Source organism: Salmo salar, chromosome 13, assembly GCF_965601325.2.
Source record: "Salmo salar chromosome 13, fSalSal1, whole genome shotgun sequence".
Lineage (NCBI taxonomy): Eukaryota > Metazoa > Chordata > Actinopteri > Salmoniformes > Salmonidae > Salmo > Salmo salar.
In genome coordinates, this window is record NC_138303.1 from 7,380,174 (window position 1) to 7,407,626 (window position 27,453).

At 42.2% G+C, this 27,453-nt stretch overlaps 1 protein-coding gene and 2 long non-coding RNA genes across 24 annotated transcripts in view; all 3 read right to left on the reverse strand.

The window, feature by feature from the left end:
- LOC106566317 (membrane-associated guanylate kinase, WW and PDZ domain-containing protein 3) overlaps window positions 1-27,453 on the reverse strand; it is a 242,739-nt gene that overhangs the window by 130,918 nt on the left and 84,368 nt on the right. The window lies entirely within an intron of this gene.
- On the reverse strand, window positions 31-12,180 carry LOC145860020 (uncharacterized). Of its 20 annotated transcripts, none has more exons than XR_014379963.1 (7): window positions 9,738-10,885; window positions 9,357-9,518; window positions 8,581-8,704; window positions 5,258-8,499; window positions 4,815-4,981; window positions 2,607-4,265; window positions 31-2,513 (listed from the first exon to the last, which is right to left on the reverse strand). It is a non-coding gene; the product is annotated as an uncharacterized LOC145860020 (long non-coding RNA). The 20 variants fall into 20 exon arrangements; XR_014379976.1 differs by having other exon boundaries at window positions 5,258-5,757; window positions 5,910-8,499; window positions 9,357-10,885; XR_014379974.1 differs by having other exon boundaries at window positions 2,607-3,046; window positions 3,302-4,265; window positions 9,357-10,885.
- LOC145860019 (uncharacterized) lies at window positions 23,539-26,008 on the reverse strand. The gene is made up of 4 exons (XR_014379959.1): window positions 25,797-26,008; window positions 25,134-25,214; window positions 24,257-24,461; window positions 23,539-24,097 (listed from the first exon to the last, which is right to left on the reverse strand). It is a non-coding gene; the product is annotated as an uncharacterized LOC145860019 (long non-coding RNA).

Below are 27,453 nucleotides of genomic sequence, written 5' to 3' on the forward strand. Positions count from 1 at the left end.
TCCACCCAGTGACGAGCTGTAGTTAAGGACACACCTAAAGACGTTGTGAAGGCAATGCGGTCACAGCGGTGACCTCTTTATGCCGCCTACACTGCTGCAGGCGGAATTAGTGTGCGTGTGCTGTTCCCTCCATGTACCACGTCATCACACAGAGACGGGACAGGGTCAAATAATATGAAGAAATAAGAGGTAGAGAAACACGGGAACATCTTCCTACAAAATAAAAACTGAACAAAATCTTCCTACAAAATAAAAACAACAACAAAATCTTCCTACAAAATAAAAACTGAAGAAAATCTTCCTACAAAATAAAAACTGAAGAAAATCTTCCTACAAAATAAAAACTGAAGAAAATCTCTTCCTACAAAATAAAAACTGAACAAAATCTTCCTACAAAATGAAAACAACAAAATCTTCCTACAAAATGAAAAAAGTACAGTACACACTACCTACTACAGTACACACTACCTACTACAGTACAGACTACCTACTACAGTACACACTACCTACTACAGTACACACTACCTACTACAGTACAGTACAGACTTCCTACTACAGTACACACTACCTACTACAGTACACACTACCTACTACAGTACAGTACAGACTTCCTACTACAGTACACACTACCTACTACAGTACACACTACCTACTACAGTACAGTACAGACTTCCTACTACAGTACACACTACCTACTACAGTACACACTACCTACTACAGTACAGTACAGACTTCCTACTACAGTACACACTACCTACTACAGTACACACTACCTACTACAGGACACACTACCTACTACAGGACACACTACCTACTACAGGACACACTACCTACTACAGTACACACTACCTACTACAGTACACACTACCTACTACAGTACAGACTACCTACTACAGTCCACACTACCTACTACAGTACACACTACCTACTACAGGACACACTACCTACTACAGGACACACTACCTACTACAGTACACACTACCTACTACAGTACACACTACCTACTACAGTACAGACTACCTACTACAGTCCACACTACCTACTACAGTACACACTACCTACTACAGGACACACTACCTACTACAGGACACACTACCTACTACAGTACACACTACCTACTACAGTACACACTACCTACTACAGGACACACTACCTACTACAGTACACACTACCTACTACAGTACACACTACCTACTACAGTACAGACTACCTACTACAGTCCACACTACCTACTACAGTACACACTACCTACTACAGGACACACTACCTACTACAGGACACACTACCTACTACAGTACACACTACCTACTACAGTACACACTACCTACTACAGTACAGACTACCTACTACAGTCCACACTACCTACTACAGTACACACTACCTACTACAGTACAGTACAGACTTCCTACTACAGTACACACTACCTACTACAGTACACACTACCTACTACAGTACAGTACAGACTTCCTACTACAGTACACACTACCTACTACAGTACACACTACCTACTACAGGACACACTACCTACTACAGGACACACTACCTACTACAGGACACACTACCTACTACAGTACACACTACCTACTACAGTACACACTACCTACTACAGTACAGACTACCTACTACAGTCCACACTACCTACTACAGTACACACTACCTACTACAGGACACACTACCTACTACAGGACACACTACCTACTACAGTACACACTACCTACTACAGTACACACTACCTACTACAGTACAGACTACCTACTACAGTCCACACTACCTACTACAGTACACACTACCTACTACAGGACACACTACCTACTACAGGACACACTACCTACTACAGTACACACTACCTACTACAGTACACACTACCTACTACAGGACACACTACCTACTACAGTACACACTACCTACTACAGTACACACTACCTACTACAGTACAGACTACCTACTACAGTCCACACTACCTACTACAGTACACACTACCTACTACAGGACACACTACCTACTACAGGACACACTACCTACTACAGTACACACTACCTACTACAGTACACACTACCTACTACAGTACAGACTACCTACTACAGTCCACACTACCTACTACAGTACACACTACCTACTACAGTACAGTACAGACTTCCTACTACAGTACACACTACCTACTACAGTACACACTACCTACTACAGTACAGTACAGACTTCCTACTACAGTACACACTACCTACTACAGTACACACTACCTACTACAGGACACACTACCTACTACAGTACACACTACCTACTACAGTACACACTACCTACTACAGTACAGACTACCTACTACAGTACACACTACCTACTACAGTACACACTACCTACTACAGTACACACTACCTACTACAGTACACACTACCTACTACAGTACAGTACAGACTTCCTACTACAGTACACACTACCTACTACAGTACACACTACCTACTACAGTACAGTACAGACTTCCTACTACAGTACACACTACCTACTACAGTACAGACTACCTACTACAGTCCACACTACCTACTACAGTACACTACCTACTACAGGACACACTACCTACTACAGTACACACTACCTACTACAGTACACACTACCTACTACAGTCCACACTACCTACTACAGTACACACTACCTACTACAGTACACACTACCTACTACAGTACACACTACATACTACAGTACACACTACCTACTACAGTACAGTACAGACTTCCTACTACAGTACACACTACCTACTACAGTACACACTACCTACTACAGTACAGTACAGACTTCCTACTACAGTACACACTACCTACTACAGTACACACTACCTACTACAGTACACTCTACCTACTACAGTACACACTACAGGACACACTACCTACTACAGTACACACTACCTACTACAGTACACACTACCTACTACAGTCCACACTACCTACTACAGTACACACTACCTACTACAGTACACACTACCTACTACAGTACACACTACCTACTACAGGACACACTACCTACTACAGTACACACTACCTACTACAGTACAGACTACCTACTACAGTCCACACTACCTACTACAGTACACTACCTACTACAGTACACACTACCTACTACAGTACACACTACCTACTACAGTACAGACTACCTACTACAGTACACACTACCTACTACAGTACAGTACAGACTTCCTACTACAGTACACACTACCTACTACAGTACACACTACCTACTACAGTACAGTACAGACTTCCTACTACAGTACACACTACCTACTACAGTACACACTACCTACTACAGTACACACTACCTACTACAGTCCACACTACCTACTACAGTACACACTACCTACTACAGTACACACTACCTACTACAGTACACACTACCTACTACAGGACACACTACCTACTACAGTACACACTACCTACTACAGTACAGACTACCTACTACAGTCCACACTACCTACTACAGTACACTACCTACTACAGTACACACTACCTACTACAGTACACACTACCTACTACAGTACAGTACAGACTACCTACTACAGTACACACTACCTACTACAGTACACACTACCTACTACAGTACAGACTACCTACTACAGTACACACTACCTACTACAGTACAGTACAGACTACCTACTACAGTACACACTACCTACTACAGTACACACTACCTACTACAGTACAGACTACCTACTGCAGTACACACTACCTACTACAGTACACTACCTACTACAGTACACACTACCTACTACAGTACACACTACCTACTACAGTACAGTACAGACTACCTACTACAGTACACACTACCTACTACAGTACACACTACCTACTACAGTACAGACTACCTACTACAGTACACACTACCTACTACAGTACAGTACAGACTACCTACTACAGTACACACTACCTACTACAGTACACACTACCTACTACAGTACAGACTACCTACTACAGTACACACTACCTACTACAGTACAGTACAGACTTCCTACTACAGTACACACTACCTACTACAGTACACACTACCTACTACAGTACACACTACCTACTACAGTACACACTACAGGACACACTACCTACTACAGTACACACTACCTACTACAGTACACACTACCTACTACAGTCCACACTACCTACTACAGTACACACTACCTACTACAGTACACACTACCTACTACAGTACACACTACCTACTACAGGACACACTACCTACTACAGTACACACTACCTACTACAGTACAGACTACCTACTACAGTCCACACTACCTACTACAGTACACTACCTACTACAGTACACACTACCTACTACAGTACACACTACCTACTACAGTACAGTACAGACTACCTACTACAGTACACACTACCTACTACAGTACACACTACCTACTACAGTACAGACTACCTACTACAGTACACACTACCTACTACAGTACAGTACAGACTACCTACTACAGTACACACTACCTACTACAGTACACACTACCTACTACAGTACAGACTACCTACTGCAGTACACACTACCTACTACAGTACAACTACCTACTACAGTACACACTACCTACTACAGTACACACTACCTACTACAGTACAGTACAGACTACCTACTACAGTACACACTACCTACTACAGTACACACTACCTACTACAGTACAGACTACCTACTACAGTACACACTACCTACTACAGTACAGTACAGACTACCTACTACAGTACACACTACCTACTACAGTACACACTACCTACTACAGTACAGACTACCTACTACAGTACACACTACCTACTACAGTACAGACTACCTACTACAGTACACACTACCTACTACAGTACACACTACCTACTACAGTACAGTACAGACTTCCTACTACAGTACACACTACCTACTACAGTACACACTACCTACTACAGTACACACTACCTACTACAGTACAGTACACACTACCTACTACAGTACAGTACACACTACCTACTACAGTACAGACTACCTACTACAGTCCACACTACCTACTACAGTACACACTACCTACTACAGTACAGTACAGACTACCTACTACAGTACACACTACCTACTACAGTACACACTACCTACTACAGTACAGACTACCTACTACAGTACACACTACCTACTACAGTACACACTACCTACTACAGTACACACTACCTACTACAGTACAGTACAGACTACCTACTACAGTACACACTACCTACTACAGTACACACTACCTACTACAGTACAGACTACCTACTACAGTACACACTACCTACTACAGTCCACACTACCTACTACAGTACACACTACCTACTACAGTACACACTACCTACTACAGTACACACTACCTACTACAGTACACACTACCTACTACAGTACAGTACAGACTTCCTACTACAGTACACACTACCTACTACAGTACACACTACCTACTACAGTACAGTACAGACTTCCTACTACAGTACACACTACCTACTACAGTACACACTACCTACTACAGTACACACTACCTACTACAGGACACACTACCTACTACAGTACACACTACCTACTACAGTACAGACTACCTACTACAGTCCACACTACCTACTACAGTACACACTACCTACTACAGTACACACTACCTACTACAGTACACACTACCTACTACAGTACAGTACAGACTACCTACTACAGTACACACTACCTACTACAGTACAGTACAGACTACCTACTACAGTACACACTACCTACTACAGTACACACTACCTACTACAGTACAGTACAGACTTCCTACTACAGTACACACTACCTACTACAGTACACACTACCTACTACAGGACACACTACCTACTACAGTACACACTACCTACTACAGTACACACTACCTACTACAGTACAGACTACCTACTACAGTACACACTACCTACTACAGTACACACTACCTACTACAGTACACACTACCTACTACAGTACACACTACCTACTACAGTACAGTACAGACTTCCTACTACAGTACACACTACCTACTACAGTACACACTACCTACTACAGTACAGTACAGACTTCCTACTACAGTACACACTACCTACTACAGTACACACTACCTACTACAGTACACACTACCTACTACAGTACACACTACCTACTACAGTACACACTACCTACTACAGTACAGACTACCTACTACAGTACACACTACCTACTACAGTACACACTACCTACTACAGTACACACTACCTACTACAGTACACACTACCTACTACAGTACAGTACAGACTACCTACTACAGTACACACTACCTACTACAGTACACACTACCTACTACAGTACACACTACCTACTACAGGACACACTACCTACTACAGTACACACTACCTACTACAGTACAGACTACCTACTACAGTCCACACTACCTACTACAGTACACTACCTACTACAGTACACACTACCTACTACAGTACACACTACCTACTACAGTACAGTACAGACTACCTACTACAGTACACACTACCTACTACAGTACACACTACCTACTACAGTACAGACTACCTACTACAGTACACACTACCTACTACAGTACAGTACAGACTACCTACTACAGTACACACTACCTACTACAGTACACACTACCTACTACAGTACAGACTACCTACTACAGTACACACTACCTACTACAGTACACTACCTACTACAGTACACACTACCTACTACAGTACACACTACCTACTACAGTACAGTACAGACTACCTACTACAGTACACACTACCTACTACAGTACACACTACCTACTACAGTACAGACTACCTACTACAGTACACACTACCTACTACAGTACAGTACAGACTACCTACTACAGTACACACTACCTACTACAGTACACACTACCTACTACAGTACAGACTACCTACTACAGTACACACTACCTACTACAGTACAGTACAGACTACCTACTACAGTACACACTACCTACTACAGTACACACTACCTACTACAGTACACACTACCTACTACAGTACACACTACAGGACACACTACCTACTACAGTACACACTACCTACTACAGTACACACTACCTACTACAGTCCACACTACCTACTACAGTACACACTACCTACTACAGTACACACTACCTACTACAGTACACACTACCTACTACAGGACACACTACCTACTACAGTACACACTACCTACTACAGTACAGACTACCTACTACAGTCCACACTACCTACTACAGTACACTACCTACTACAGTACACACTACCTACTACAGTACACACTACCTACTACAGTACAGTACAGACTACCTACTACAGTACACACTACCTACTACAGTACACACTACCTACTACAGTACAGACTACCTACTACAGTACACACTACCTACTACAGTACAGTACAGACTACCTACTACAGTACACACTACCTACTACAGTACACACTACCTACTACAGTACAGACTACCTACTACAGTACACACTACCTACTACAGTACACACTACCTACTACAGTACACACTACCTACTACAGTACACACTACCTACTACAGTACAGTACAGACTACCTACTACAGTACACACTACCTACTACAGTACACACTACCTACTACAGTACAGACTACCTACTACAGTACACACTACCTACTACAGTACAGTACAGACTACCTACTACAGTACACACTACCTACTACAGTACACACTACCTACTACAGTACAGACTACCTACTACAGTACACACTACCTACTACAGTACAGACTACCTACTACAGTCCACACTACCTACTACAGTACACACTACCTACTACAGTACAGTACAGACTTCCTACTACAGTACACACTACCTACTACAGTACACACTACCTACTACAGTACACACTACCTACTACAGTACAGTACACACTACCTACTACAGTACAGTACACACTACCTACTACAGTACAGACTACCTACTACAGTCCACACTACCTACTACAGTACACACTACCTACTACAGTACAGTACAGACTACCTACTACAGTACACACTACCTACTACAGTACACACTACCTACTACAGTACAGACTACCTACTACAGTACACACTACCTACTACAGTACACACTACCTACTACAGTACACACTACCTACTACAGTACAGTACAGACTACCTACTACAGTACACACTACCTACTACAGTACACACTACCTACTACAGTACAGACTACCTACTACAGTACACACTACCTACTACAGTCCACACTACCTACTACAGTACACACTACCTACTACAGTACACACTACCTACTACAGTACACACTACCTACTACAGTACACACTACCTACTACAGTACAGTACAGACTACCTACTACAGTACACACTACCTACTACAGTACACACTACCTACTACAGTACAGTACAGACTACCTACTACAGTACACACTACCTACTACAGTACACACTACCTACTACAGTACACACTACCTACTACAGGACACACTACCTACTACAGTACACACTACCTACTACAGTACAGACTACCTACTACAGTCCACACTACCTACTACAGTACACACTACCTACTACAGTACACACTACCTACTACAGTACACACTACCTACTACAGTACAGTACAGACTACCTACTACAGTACACACTACCTACTACAGTACAGTACAGACTTCCTACTACAGTACACACTACCTACTACAGTACACACTACCTACTACAGTACAGTACAGACTTCCTACTACAGTACACACTACCTACTACAGTACACACTACCTACTACAGTACACACTACCTACTACAGTACACACTACAGACACACTACCTAACTACAGTACACACTACCTACTACAGTACACACTACCTACTACAGTCACACTACCTACTACAGTACACACTACCTACTACAGTACACACTACCTACTACAGAGTACACACTACCTACTACAGTACACACTACCTACTACAGTACACACTACCTACTACAGTACAGACTACCTACTACAGTCCACACTACCTACTACAGTACACACTACCTACTACAGTACACACTACCTACTACAGTACACACTACCTACTACAGTACACACTACCTACTACAGTACACACTACCTACTACAGTACACACTACCTACTACAGTACACACTACCTACTACAGTACACACTACAGGACACACTACCTACTACAGTACACACTACCTACTACAGTACACACTACCTACTACAGTACACACTACCTACTACAGTACAGACTACCTACTACAGTCCACACTACCTACTACAGTACACACTACCTACTACAGGACACACTACCTACTACAGTACACACTACCTACTACAGTACACACTACCTACTACAGTACACACTACCTACTACAGTACAGACTACCTACTACAGTCCACACTACCTACTACAGTACACACTACCTACTACAGTACAGTACAGACTTCCTACTACAGTACACACTACCTACTACAGTACACACTACCTACTACAGTACAGTACAGACTACCTACTACAGTACACACTACCTACTACAGTACACACTACCTACTACAGGACACACTACCTACTACAGTACACACTACCTACTACAGTACACACTACCTACTACAGTACAGACTACCTACTACAGTACACACTACCTACTACAGTACACACTACCTACTACAGTACACACTACCTACTACAGTACACACTACCTACTACAGTACAGTACAGACTTCCTACTACAGTACACACTACCTACTACAGTACACACTACCTACTACAGTACAGTACAGACTACCTACTACAGTACACACTACCTACTACAGTACAGACTACCTACTACAGTCCACACTACCTACTACAGTACACTACCTACTACAGGACACACTACCTACTACAGTACACACTACCTACTACAGTACACACTACCTACTACAGTCCACACTACCTACTACAGTACACACTACCTACTACAGTACACACTACCTACTACAGTACACACTACCTACTACAGTACACACTACCTACTACAGTACAGTACAGACTACCTACTACAGTACACACTACCTACTACAGTACACACTACCTACTACAGTACAGTACAGACTACCTACTACAGTACACACTACCTACTACAGTACACACTACCTACTACAGTACACTCTACCTACTACAGTACACACTACAGGACACACTACCTACTACAGTACACACTACCTACTACAGTACACACTACCTACTACAGTCCACACTACCTACTACAGTACACACTACCTACTACAGTACACACTACCTACTACAGTACACACTACCTACTACAGGACACACTACCTACTACAGTACACACTACCTACTACAGTACAGACTACCTACTACAGTACACACTACCTACTACAGTACACTACCTACTACAGTACACACTACCTACTACAGTACACACTACCTACTACAGTACAGACTACCTACTACAGTACACACTACCTACTACAGTACAGTACAGACTACCTACTACAGTACACACTACCTACTACAGTACACACTACCTACTACAGTACAGTACACACTACCTACTACAGTACACACTACCTACTACAGTACACACTACCTACTACAGTACACACTACCTACTACAGTACACACTACCTACTACAGTACACACTACCTACTACAGTACACACTACCTACTACAGTACACACTACCTACTACAGTACACACTACCTACTACAGTACACACTACCTACTACAGTACAGTACAGACTACCTACTACAGTACACACTACCTACTACAGTACACACTACCTACTACAGTACAGACTACCTACTACAGTACACACTACCTACTACAGTACAGTACAGACTACCTACTACAGTACACACTACCTACTACAGTACACACTACCTACTACAGTACACACTACCTACTACAGTACACACTACCTACTACAGTACAGACACACTACCTACTACAGTACAGTACACACTACCTACTACAGTACACACTACCTACTACAGTACACACTACCTACTACAGTCACACTACCTACTACAGTACACACTACCTACTACAGTACACACTACCTACTACAGTACACACTACCTACTACAGTACACACTACCTACTACAGTACACACTACAGGACACACTACCTACTACAGTACACACTACCTACTACAGTACACACTACCTACTACAGTACACACTACCTACTACAGTACACACTACCTACTACAGTACACACTACCTACTACAGTACACACTACCTACTACAGGACACACTACCTACTACAGTACACACTACAGACACACTACCTACTACAGTACACACTACCTACTACAGTACACACTACCTACTACAGTACACACTACCTACTACAGTACAGACTACCTACTACAGTACACACTACCTACTACAGTACACACTACCTACTACAGTACACACTACCTACTACAGTACACACTACCTACTACAGTACACACTACCTACTACAGTACACACTACCTACTACAGTACAGACTACCTACTACAGTACACACTACCTACTACAGTACACACTACCTACTACAGTACAGTACACACTACCTACTACAGTACACACTACCTACTACAGTACACACTACCTACTACAGTACAGTACAGACTACCTACTACAGTACACACTACCTACTACAGTACACACTACCTACTACAGTACACACTACCTACTACAGTACACACTACCTACTACAGTACACACTACCTACTACAGTACAGACTACCTACTACAGTACACACTACCTACTACAGTACACACTACCTACTACAGTACACACTACCTACTACAGTACACACTACCTACTACAGTACAGTACAGACTACCTACTACAGTACACACTACCTACTACAGTACACACTACCTACTACAGTACAGTACAGACTACCTACTACAGTACACACTACCTACTACAGTACAGACTACCTACTACAGTACACACTACCTACTACAGTACACTACCTACTACAGTACACACTACCTACTACAGTACACACTACCTACTACAGTACACACTACCTACTACAGTACACACTACCTACTACAGTACACACTACCTACTACAGTACACACTACCTACTACAGTACACACTACCTACTACAGTACACACTACCTACTACAGTACACACTACCTACTACAGTACACACTACCTACTACAGTACACTACACACTACCTACTACAGTACAGACTACCTACTACAGTACAGCCACTACCTACTACAGTACACACTACCTACTACAGTCACACTACTACTACAGTACACACTACCTACTACAGTACACACTACCTACTACAGTACACACTACCTACTACAGTACACACTACCTACTACAGTACACACTACCTACTACAGTACACACTACCTACTACAGTACACACTACCTACTACAGACACACTACCTACTACAGTACACACTACCTACTACAGTACAGACTACCTACTACAGTACACTACCTACTACAGTACACTACCTACTACAGTACACACTACCTACTACAGTACACACTACCTACTACAGTACAGACTACCTACTACAGTACACACTACCTACTACAGTACAGTACACACTACCTACTACAGTACACACTACCTACTACAGTACACACTACCTACTACAGTACAGTACACACTACCTACTACAGTACACACTACCTACTACAGTACACACTACCTACTACAGTACACACTACCTACTACAGTACACACTACCTACTACAGTACACACTACCTACTACAGTACACACTACCTACTACAGTACACACTACCTACTACAGTACACACTACCTACTACAGTACACACTACCTACTACAGTACAGACTACCTACTACAGTACACACTACCTACTACAGTACACACTACCTACTACAGTACACACTACCTACTACAGTACACACTACCTACTACAGTACAGTACAGACTACCTACTACAGTACACACTACCTACTACAGTACACACTACCTACTACAGTACAGACTACCTACTACAGTACACACTACCTACTACAGTACAGTACACACTACCTACTACAGTACACACTACCTACTACAGTACACACTACCTACTACAGTACAGACTACCTACTACAGTACACACTACCTACTACAGTACACTACCTACTACAGTACACACTACCTACTACAGTACACACTACCTACTACAGTACAGTACAGACTACCTACTACAGTACACACTACCTACTACAGTACACACTACCTACTACAGTACACACTACCTACTACAGTACACACTACCTACTACAGTACAGTACACACTACCTACTACAGTACACACTACCTACTACAGTACACACTACCTACTACAGTACACACTACCTACTACAGTACACACTACCTACTACAGTACAGTACAGACTACCTACTACAGTACACACTACCTACTACAGTACACACTACCTACTACAGTACACACTACCTACTACAGTACAGCACACTACCTACTACAGTACACACTACCTACTACAGTACACACTACCTACTACAGTACACACTACCTACTACAGTACACACTACCTACTACAGTACACACTACCTACTACAGTACACACTACCTACTACAGTACACACTACCTACTACAGTACACACTACCTACTACAGTACAGACTACCTACTACAGTACACACTACCTACTACAGTACAGACTACCTACTACAGTACACACTACCTACTACAGTACACACTACCTACTACAGTACAGTACAGACTACCTACTACAGTACACACTACCTACTACAGTACACACTACCTACTACAGTACAGACTACCTACTACAGTACACACTACCTACTACAGTACAGTACACACTACCTACTACAGTACACACTACCTACTACAGTACACACTACCTACTACAGTACAGACTACCTACTACAGTACACACTACCTACTACAGTACAGACTACCTACTACAGTACACACTACCTACTACAGTACACACTACCTACTACAGTACAGTACAGACTACCTACTACAGTACACACTACCTACTACAGTACACACTACCTACTACAGTACACACTACCTACTACAGTACACACTACCTACTACAGTACAGTACACACTACCTACTACAGTACACACTACCTACTACAGTACACACTACCTACTACAGTACACACTACCTACTACAGTACACACTACCTACTACAGTACAGACTACCTACTACAGTACACACTACCTACTACAGTACACACTACCTACTACAGTACAGTACACACTACCTACTACAGTACACACTACCTACTACAGTACACACTACCTACTACAGTACACACTACCTACTACAGTACAGTACACACTACCTACTACAGTACAGTACACACTACCTACTACAGTACAGACTACCTACTACAGTACACACTACCTACTACAGTACACACTACCTACTACAGTACAGTACAGACTACCTACTACAGTACACACTACCTACTACAGTACACACTACCTACTACAGTACAGACTACCTACTACAGTACACACTACCTACTACAGTACACACTACCTACTACAGTACACACTACCTACTACAGTACAGTACACACTACCTACTACAGTACACACTACCTACTACAGTACACACTACCTACTACAGTACACACTACCTACTACAGTACACACTACCTACTACAGTACACACCTACCAGTACACACTACCTACTACAGTACACACTACCTACTACAGTACACACTACCTACTACAGTACACACTACCTACTACAGTACACACTACCTACTACAGTACACACTACCTACTACAGTACAGTACACACTACCTACTACAGTACACACTACCTACTACAGTACACACTACCTACTACAGTACACACTACCTACTACAGTACACACTACCTACTACAGTACAGACTACCTACTACAGTACAGACTACCTACTACAGTACACACTACCTACTACAGTACAGTACACACTACCTACTACAGTACAGTACACACTACCTACTACAGTACAGTACACACTACCTACTACAGTACACACTACCTACTACAGTACACACTACCTACTACAGTACAGTACACACTACCTACTACAGTACACACTACCTACTACAGTACACACTACCTACTACAGTACACACTACCTACTACAGTACACACTACCTACTACAGTACACACTACCTACTACAGTACACACTACCTACAGTACAGTACACACTACCTACTACAGTACACACTACCTACTACAGTACACACTACCTACTACAGTACACACTACCTACTACAGTACAGTACACACTACCTACTACAGTACACACTACCTACTACAGTACACACTACCTACTACAGTACACACTACCTACTACGTACACACTACCTACTACAGTACACACTACCTACTACAGTACACACTACCTACTACAGTACAGACTACCTACTACAGTACACACTACCTACTACAGTACAGACTACCTACTACAGTACACACTACCTACTACAGTACACACTACCTACTACAGTACAGTACACACTACCTACTACAGTACACACTACCTACTACAGTACACACTACCTACTACAGTACACACTACCTACTACAGTACACACTACCTACTACAGTACAGTACACACTACCTACTACAGTACACACTACCTACTACAGTACACACTACCTACTACAGTACACACTACCTACTACAGTACACACTACCTACTACAGTACACACTACCTACTACAGTACACACTACCTACTACAGTACACACTACCTACTACAGTACACACTACCTACTACAGTACACACTACCTACTACAGTACACACTACCTACTACAGTACACACTACCTACTACAGTACACACTACCTACTACAGTACAGTACACACTACCTACTACAGTACACACTACCTACTACAGTACACACTACCTACTACAGTACACACTACCTACTACAGTACAGTACACACTACCTACTACAGTACACACTACCTACTACAGTACAGTACACACTACCTACTACAGTACAGACTACCTACTACAGTACACACTACCTACTACAGTACACACTACCTACTACAGTACACACTACCTACTACAGTACACTACGTACTCCTACTACAGTACACACTACCTACTACAGTACACACTACCTACTACAGTACACACTACCTACTACAGTACAGTACACACTACCTACTACAGTACACACTACCTACTACAGTACACACTACCTACTACAGTACACACTACCTACTACAGTACACACTACCTACTACAGTACACACTACCTACTACAGTACAGACTACCTACTACAGTACACACTACCTACTACAGTACACACTACCTACTACAGTACAGACTACCTACTACAGTACAGCTACCTACTACAGTACACACTACCTACTACAGTACACACTACCTACTACAGTACACACTACCTACTACAGTACACACTACCTACTACAGTACAGTACACACTACCTACTACAGTACACACTACCTACTACAGTACACACTACCTACTACAGTACACACTACCTACTACAGTACACACTACCTACTACAGTACAGACTACCTACTACAGTACACACTACCTACTACAGTACACACTACCTACTACAGTACACACTACCTACTACAGCTACCTACTACAGTACACTACCTACTACAGTACACACTACCTACTACAGTACACACTACCTACTACAGTACAGACTACCTACTACAGTACACTACTACTACGTACAGTACACACTACCTACTACAGTACAGACTACCTACTACAGTACAGACTACCGACTACAGTACACACTGACCTACTACAGTACAGTACAGACTACCTACTACAGTCAGTACACACTACCTACTACAGTACAGTACACACTACCTACTACAGTACACACTACCTACTACAGTACACACTACCTACTACAGTACAGACTACCTACTACAGTACAGACTACCTACTACAGTACACACTACCTACTACAGTACAGCACTACCTACTACAGTACAGTACACACTACCTACTACAGTACACACTACCTACTACAGTACAGTACACACTACCTACTACAGTACAGACTACCTACTACAGTACAGACTACCTACTACAGTACACACTACCTACTACAGTACACACTACCTACTACAGTACAGTACACACTACCTACTACAGTACACACTACCTACTACAGTACAGTACACACTACCTACTACAGTACAGTACACACTACCTACTACAGTACACACTACCTACTACAGTACACACTACCTACTACAGTACAGTACACACTACCTACTACAGTACAGACTACCCTAGTACACACTACCTACTACAGTACAGTACACACTACCTACTACAGTACACACTACCTACTACAGTACACACTACCTACTACAGTACACACTACCTACTACAGTACACACTACCTACTACAGTACACACTACCTACTACAGTACACACTACCTACTACAGTACAGTACACACTACCTACTACAGTACACACTACCTACTACAGCTACTACAGTACACACTACCTACTACAGTACACACTACCTACTACAGTACAGCACTACCTACTACAGTACACACTACCTACTACAGTACAGTACACACTACCTACTACAGTACAGTACACACTACCTACTACAGTACAGACTACCTACTACAGTACACACTACCTACTACAGTACACACTACCTACTACAGTACACACTACCTACTACAGTACACACTACCTACTACAGTACACACTACCTACTACAGTACAGACTACCTACTACAGTACACACTACCTACTACAGTACAGACTACCTACTACAGTACACACTACCTACTACAGTACACACTACCTACTACAGTACAGTACAACTACCTACTACAGTACACACTACCTACTACAGTACACACTACCTACTACAGTACACACTACCTACTACAGTACACACTACCTACTACAGTACAGTACACACTACCTACTACAGTACAGACCCTACCTACTACAGTACAGACACCTACTACTACAGTACACACGACCTACTACAGTACACACTACCTACTACAGTACAGTACACACTACCTACTACAGTACAGACTACCTACTACAGTACAGTACAACTACCTACTACAGTACACACTACCTACTACAGTACAGTACACACTACCTACTACAGTACACACTACCTACTACAGTACACACTACCTACTACAGTACAGACTACCTACTACAGTACACACTACCTACTACAGTACACACTACCTACTACAGTACACACTACCTACTACAGTACACACTACCTACTACAGTACAGTACACACTACCTACTACAGTACACACTACCTACTACAGTACACACTACCTACTACAGTACAGTACACACTACCTACTACAGTACAGACTACCTACTACAGTACAGACTACCTACTACAGTACACACTACCTACTACAGTACACACTACCTACTACAGTACAGTACAGACTACCTACTACAGTACAGTACAGACTACCTACTACAGTACACACTACCTACTACAGTACACACTACCTACTACAGTACACACTACCTACTACAGTACACACTACCTACTACAGTACAGTACACACTACCTACTACAGTACACACTACCTACTACAGTACACACTACCTACTACAGTACAGTACACACTACCTACTACAGTACAGTACACACTACCTACTACAGTACACACTACCTACTACAGTACAGTACACACTACCTACTACAGTACACACTACCTACTACAGTACACACTACCTACTACAGTACACACTACCTACTACAGTACAGTACACACTACCTACTACAGTACACACTACCTACTACAGTACACACTACCTACTACAGTACACACTACCTACTACAGTACACACTACCTACTACAGTACACACTACCTACTACAGTACACACTACCTACTACAGTACACACTACCTACTACTACAGTACACACTACCTACTACAGTACACACTACCTACTACAGTACAGTACACACTACCTACTACAGTACAGTACACACTACCTACTACAGTACACACTACCTACTACAGTACACACTACCTACTACAGTACAGCACTACCTACTACAGTACAGACTACCTACTACAGTACAGACTACCTACTACAGTACACACTACCTACTACAGTACACACTACCTACTACAGTACAGTACACACTACCTACTACAGTACACACTACCTACTACAGTACACACTACCTACTACAGTACACACTACCTACTACAGTACAGTACACACTACCTACTACAGTACAGTACACACTACCTACTACAGTACAGTACACACTACCTACTACAGTACACACTACCTACTACAGTACACACTACCTACTACAGTACAGTACACACTACCTACTACAGTACAGACTACCTACTACAGTACACACTACCTACTACAGTACACACTACCTACTACAGTACACTACCTACTACGTACACTACCTACTACAGTACAGACTACCTACTACAGTACACACTACCTACTACAGTACACACTACCTACTACAGTACAGACTACCTACTACAGTACACACTACCTACTACAGTACAGACTACCTACTACAGTACACACTACCTACTACAGTACACACTACCTACTACAGTACACACTACCTACTACAGTACAGCACTACCTACTACAGTACACACTACCTACTACAGTACAGTACACACTACCTACTACAGTACAGACTACCTACTACAGTACACACTACCTACTACAGTACACACTACCTACTACAGTACAGTACACACTACCTACTACAGTACACACTACCTACTACAGTACAGTACACACTACCTACTACAGTACACACTACCTACTACAGTACACACTACCTACTACAGTACACACTACCTACTACAGTACAACTACCTACTACAGTACACACTACCTACTACAGTACAGTACACACTACCTACTACAGTACACACTACCTACTACAGTACACACTACCTACTACAGTACACACTACCTACTACAGTACAGTACACACTACCTACTACAGTACAGTACACACTACCTACTACAGTACAGTACACACTACCTACTACAGTACACACTACCTACTACAGTACAGTACACACTACCTACTACAGTACAGTACACACTACCTACTACAGTACAACTACCTACACAGTACAACTACCTACTACAGTACACACTACCTACTACAGTACAGACTACCTACTACAGTACACACTACCTACTACAGTACACACTACCTACTACAGTACAGTACAGACTACCTACTACAGTACACACTACCTACTACAGTACACACTACCTACTACAGTACACACTACACTACTACCACTACAGTACAGTACACACTACCTACTACAGTACAGTACACACTACCTACTACAGTACACACTACCTACTACAGTACACACTACCTACTACAGTACAGTACACACTACCTACTACAGTACACACTACCTACTACAGTACAGACTACCTACTACAGTACACACTACCTACTACAGTACACACTACCTACTACAGTACAGTACAGACTACCTACTACAGTACACACTACCTACTACAGTACAGTACACACTACCTACTACAGTACACACTACCTACTACAGTACAGTACACACTACCTACTACAGTACACACTACCTACTACAGTACACACTACCTACTACAGTACAGTACACACTACCTACTACAGTACAGTACACTACCTACTACAGTACATACACTACAGTACACACTACCTACTACAGTACAGCACTACCTACTACAGTACACACTACCTACTACAGTACAGTACACACTACCTACTACAGTACACACTACCTACTACAGTACACACTACCTACTACAGTACAGACTACCTACTACAGTACACACTACCTACTACAGTACACACTACCTACTACAGTACACACTACCTACTACAGTACACACTACCTACTACAGTACAGTACACACTACCTACTACAGTACACACTACCTACTACAGTACACACTACCTACTACAGTACACACTACCTACTACAGTACACACTACCTACTACAGTACAGTACACACTACCTACTACAGTACACACTACCTACTACAGTACACACTACCTACTACAGTACAGCACTACCTACTACAGTACAGTACACACTACCTACTACAGACAGTACACACTACCTACTACGACAGTACACACTACCTACTACAGTACACACTACCTACTACAGTACAGACTACCTACTACAGTACACACTACCTACTACAGTACAGTACACACTACCTACTACAGTACAGTACACACTACCTACTACAGTACACACTACCTACACAGTACACACTACCTACTACAGTACACACTACCTACTACAGTACAGTACACACTACCTACTACAGTACAGACTACCTACTACAGTACAGACTACCTACTACAGTACACACTACACGACTACCTACTACAGTACACACTACCTACTACAGTACAGTACACACTACCTACTACAGTACAGTACACACTACCTACTACAGTACAGTACACACTACCTACTACAGTACACACTACCTACTACAGTACAGTACACACTACCTACTACAGTACACACTACCTACTACAGTACACACTACCTACTACAGTACACACTACCTACTACAGTACACACTACCTACTACAGTACAGACTACCTACTACAGTACACACTACCTACTACAGTACAGACTACCTACTACAGTACACACTACCTACTACAGTACAGACTACCTACTACAGTACACACTACCTACTACAGTACAGACTACCTACTACAGTACACACTACCTACTACAGTACAGACTACCTACTACAGTACACACTACCTACTACAGTACACACTACCTACTACAGTACAGTACACACTACCTACTACAGTACACACTACCTACTACAGTACACACTACCTACTACAGTACACACTACCTACTACAGTACAGTACACACTACCTACTACAGTACAGTACACACTACCTACTACAGTACAGACTACCTACTACAGTACACACTACCTACTACAGTACACACTACCTACTACAGTACAGTACACACTACCTACTACAGTACACACTACCTACTACAGTACAACTACCTACTACAGTACAGACTACCTACTACAGTACACACTACCTACTACAGTACAGACTACCTACTACAGTACACACTACCTACTACAGTACAGACTACCTACTACAGTACACACTACCTACTACAGTACAGTACACACTACCTACTACAGTACACACTACCTACCACAGTACACACTACCTACCACAGTACACACTACCTACTACAGTACACACTACCTACTACAGTACACACTACCTACTACAGTACACACTACCTACTACAGTACACACTACCTACTACAGTACACACTACCTACTACAGTACAGTACACACTACCTACTACAGTACACACTACCTACTACAGTACATACACACTACCTACTACTACAGTACACACTACCTACTACAGTACAGTACACACTACCTACTACAGTACAGACTACCTACTACAGTACACACTACCTACTACAGTACACACTACCTACTACAGTACAGTACACACTACCTACTACAGTACACACTACCTACTACAGTACAGACTACCTACTACAGTACACACTACCTACTACAGTACAGACTACCTACTACAGTACACACTACCTACTACAGTACACACTACCTACTACAGTACACACTACCTACTACAGTACAGTACACACTACCTACTACAGTACACACTACCTACTACAGTACAGACTACCTACTACAGTACACACTACCTACTACAGTACAGACTACCTACTACAGTACAGACTACCTACTACAGTACACACTACCTACTACAGTACAGTACACACTACCTACTACAGTACACACTACCTACTACAGTACACACTACCTACTACAGTACACACTACCTACTACAGTACAGTACACACTACCTACTACAGTACAGTACACACTACCTACTACAGTACAGACTACCTACTACAGTACACACTACCTACTACAGTACAGCTACTACACGTACCTACACTACAGTACACACTACCTACTACAGTACAGTACACACTACCTACTACAGTACACACTACCTACTACAGTACAGTACACACTACCTACTACAGTACAGTACACACTACCTACTACAGTACACACTACCTACTACACTACAGTACACACTACCTACTACAGTACAGTACACACTACCTACTACAGTACAGTACACACTACCTACTACAGTACAGACTACCTACTACAGTACACACTACCTACTACAGTACACACTACCTACTACAGTACACACTACCTACTACAGTACAGTACACACTACCTACTACAGTACAGACTACCTACTACAGTACAGACTACCTACTACAGTACAGACTACCTACTACAGTACACACTACCTACTACAGTACAGTACACACTACCTACTACAGTACACACTACCTACTACAGTACAACTACCTACTACAGTACACACTACCTACTACAGTACAGTACACACTACCTACTACAGTACAGTACACACTCACAGTACAGTACCTACTACAGTACAGACTACCTACTACAGTACAGACTACCTACTACAGTACACACTACCTACTACAGTACAGACTACCTACTACAGTACAGACTACCTACTACAGTACACACTACCTACTACAGTACAGTACACACTACCTACTACAGTACAGTACACACTACCTACTACAGTACACACTACCTACTACAGTACACACTACCTACTACAGTACACACTACCTACTACAGTACAGACTACCTACTACAGTACAGTACACACTACCTACTACAGTACAGTACACACTACCTACTACAGTACAGACTACCTACTACAGTACACACTACCTACTACAGTACAGTACACACTACCTACTACAGTACAGACTACCTACTACAGTACAGACTACCTACTACAGTACACACTACCTACTACAGTACAGTACACACTACCTACTACAGTACAGTACACACTACCTACTACAGTACACACTACCTACTACAGTACACACTACCTACTACAGTACACACTACCTACTACAGTACAGTACACACTACCTACTACAGTACAGACTACCTACTACAGTACAGACTACTACACAGTACACACTACCAGTACAGTACAGACTACCTACTACAGTACACACTACCTACTACAGTACACACTACCTACTACAGTACACACTACCTACTACAGTACAGTACACACTACCTACTACAGTACAGTACACACTACCTACTACAGTACAGACTACCTACTACAGTACAGACTACCTACTACAGTACACACTACCTACTACAGTACACACTACCTACTACAGTACAGTACAGACTACCTACTACAGTACAGTACACACTACCTACTACAGTACAGTACACACTACCTACTACAGTACACACTACCTACTACAGTACAGACTACCTACTACAGTACAGACTACCTACTACAGTACAGACTTACAGTACACACTACCTACTACAGTACACACTACCTACTACAGTACACACTACCTACACAGTACAGTACACACTACCTACTACAGTACAGACTACCTACTACAGTACACACTACCTACTACAGTACAGACTACCTACTACAGTACACACTACCTACTACAGTACAGTACACACTACCTACTACAGTACACACTACCTACTACAGTACACACTACCTACTACAGTACACACTACCTACTACAGTACAGTACACACTACCTACTACAGTACACACTACCTACTACAGTACACACTACCTACTACAGTACAGACACCTACCTACTACAGTACAGACTACCTACTACAGTACACACTACCTACTACAGTACACACTACCTACTACAGTACACACTACCTACTACAGTACAGTACACACTACCTACTACAGTACACACTACCTACTACAGTACACACTACCTACTACAGTACACACTACCTACTACAGTACACACTACCTACTACAGTACAGTACAGACTACCTACTACAGTACAGACTACCTACTACAGACTACCTACTACAGTACAGTACACACTACCTACTACAGTACACACTACCTACTACAGTACACACTACCTACTACAGTACACACTACCTACTACAGTACAGTACACACTACCTACTACAGTACAGTACACACTACCTACTACAGTACAGACTACCTACTACAGTACACACTACCTACTACAGTACAGACTACCTACTACAGTACAGTACACACTACCTACTACAGTACACTACCTACACAGTACACACTACCTACTACAGTACACACTACCTACTACAGTACACACTACCTACTACAGTACAGACTACCTACTACAGTACACACTACCTACTACAGTACAGTACACACTACCTACTACAGTACAGTACACACTACCTACTACAGTACAGACTACCTACTACAGTACACACTACCTACTACAGTACACACTACCTACTACAGTACAGTACACACTACCTACTACAGTACACACTACCTACTACAGTACACTACTACAGTACACACTACCTACTACAGTACACACTACCTACTACAGTACAGTACACACTACCTACTACAGTACACACTACCTACTACAGTACAGACTACCTACTACAGTACACACTACCTACTACAGTACAGTACACACTACCTACTACAGTACACACTACCTACTACAGTACACACTACCTACTACAGTACAGTACACACTACCTACTACAGTACACACTACCTACTACAGTACACACTACCTACTACAGTACACACTACCTACTACAGTACAGTACACACTACCTACTACAGTACAGTACACACTACCTACTACAGTACAGACTACCTACTACAGTACAGACTACCTACTACAGTACACACTACCTACTACAGTACACACTACCTACTACAGTACAGTACACACTACCTACTACAGTACACACTACCTACTACAGTACAGACTACCTACTACAGTACAGTACAGACTACCTACTACAGTACACACTACCTACTACAGTACAGCACCTACCTACTACACTACAGTACACACTACCTACTACAGTACACACTACCTACTACAGTACAGTACACACTACCTACTACAGTACACACTACCTACTACAGTACACACTACCTACTACAGTACACACTACCTACTACAGTACACACTACCTACTACAGTACAGTACACACTACCTACTACAGTACAGTACACACTACCTACTACAGTACAGTACACACTACCTACTACAGTACACACTACCTACTACAGTACACACTACCTACTACAGTACACACTACCTACTACAGTACAGTACACACTACCTACTACAGTACACACTACCTACTACAGTACAACTACCTACTACAGTACAATACCTACTACAGTACAGTACACACTACCAGTACAGTACACACTACCTACTACAGTACACACTACCTACTACAGTACACACTACCTACTACAGTACAGCACTACCTACTACAGTACAGTACACACTACCTACTACAGTACAGACTACCTACTACAGTACACACTACCTACTACAGTACAGACTACCTACTACAGTACACACTACCTACTACAGTACAGTACAACTACCTACTACAGTACAGCACTACCTACTACAGTACAGTACACACTACCTACTACAGTACAGACTACCTACTACAGTACAGTACACACTACCTACTACAGTACACACTACCTACTACAGTACAGTACACACTACCTACTACAGTACACACTACCTACTACAGTACACACTACCTACTACAGTACAGTACACACTACCTACTACAGTACAGACTACCTACTACAGTACACACTACCTACTACAGTACACACTACCTACTACAGTACACACTACCTACTACAGTACAGTACAGACTACCTACTACAGTACACTACATACCTACCTACTACAGTACACACTACCTACTACAGTACACACTACCTACTACAGTACAGTACACACTACCTACTACAGTACAGTACACACTACCTACTACAGTACAGTACACACTACCTACTACAGTACACACTACCTACTACAGTACACACTACCTACTACAGTACACACTACCTACTACAGTACACACTACCTACTACAGTACACACTACCTACTACAGTACAGACTACCTACTACAGTACACACTACCTACTACAGTACAGACTACCTACTACAGTACACACTACCTACTACAGTACACACTACCTACTACAGTACACACTACCTACTACAGTACACACTACCTACTACAGTACAGTACACACTACCTACTACAGTACAGTACACACTACCTACTACAGTACAGACTACCTACTACAGTACACACTACCTACTACAGTACAGACTACCTACTACAGTACAGTACACACTACCTACTACAGTACACACTACCTACTACAGTACACACTACCTACTACAGTACAGACTACCTACTACAGTACACACT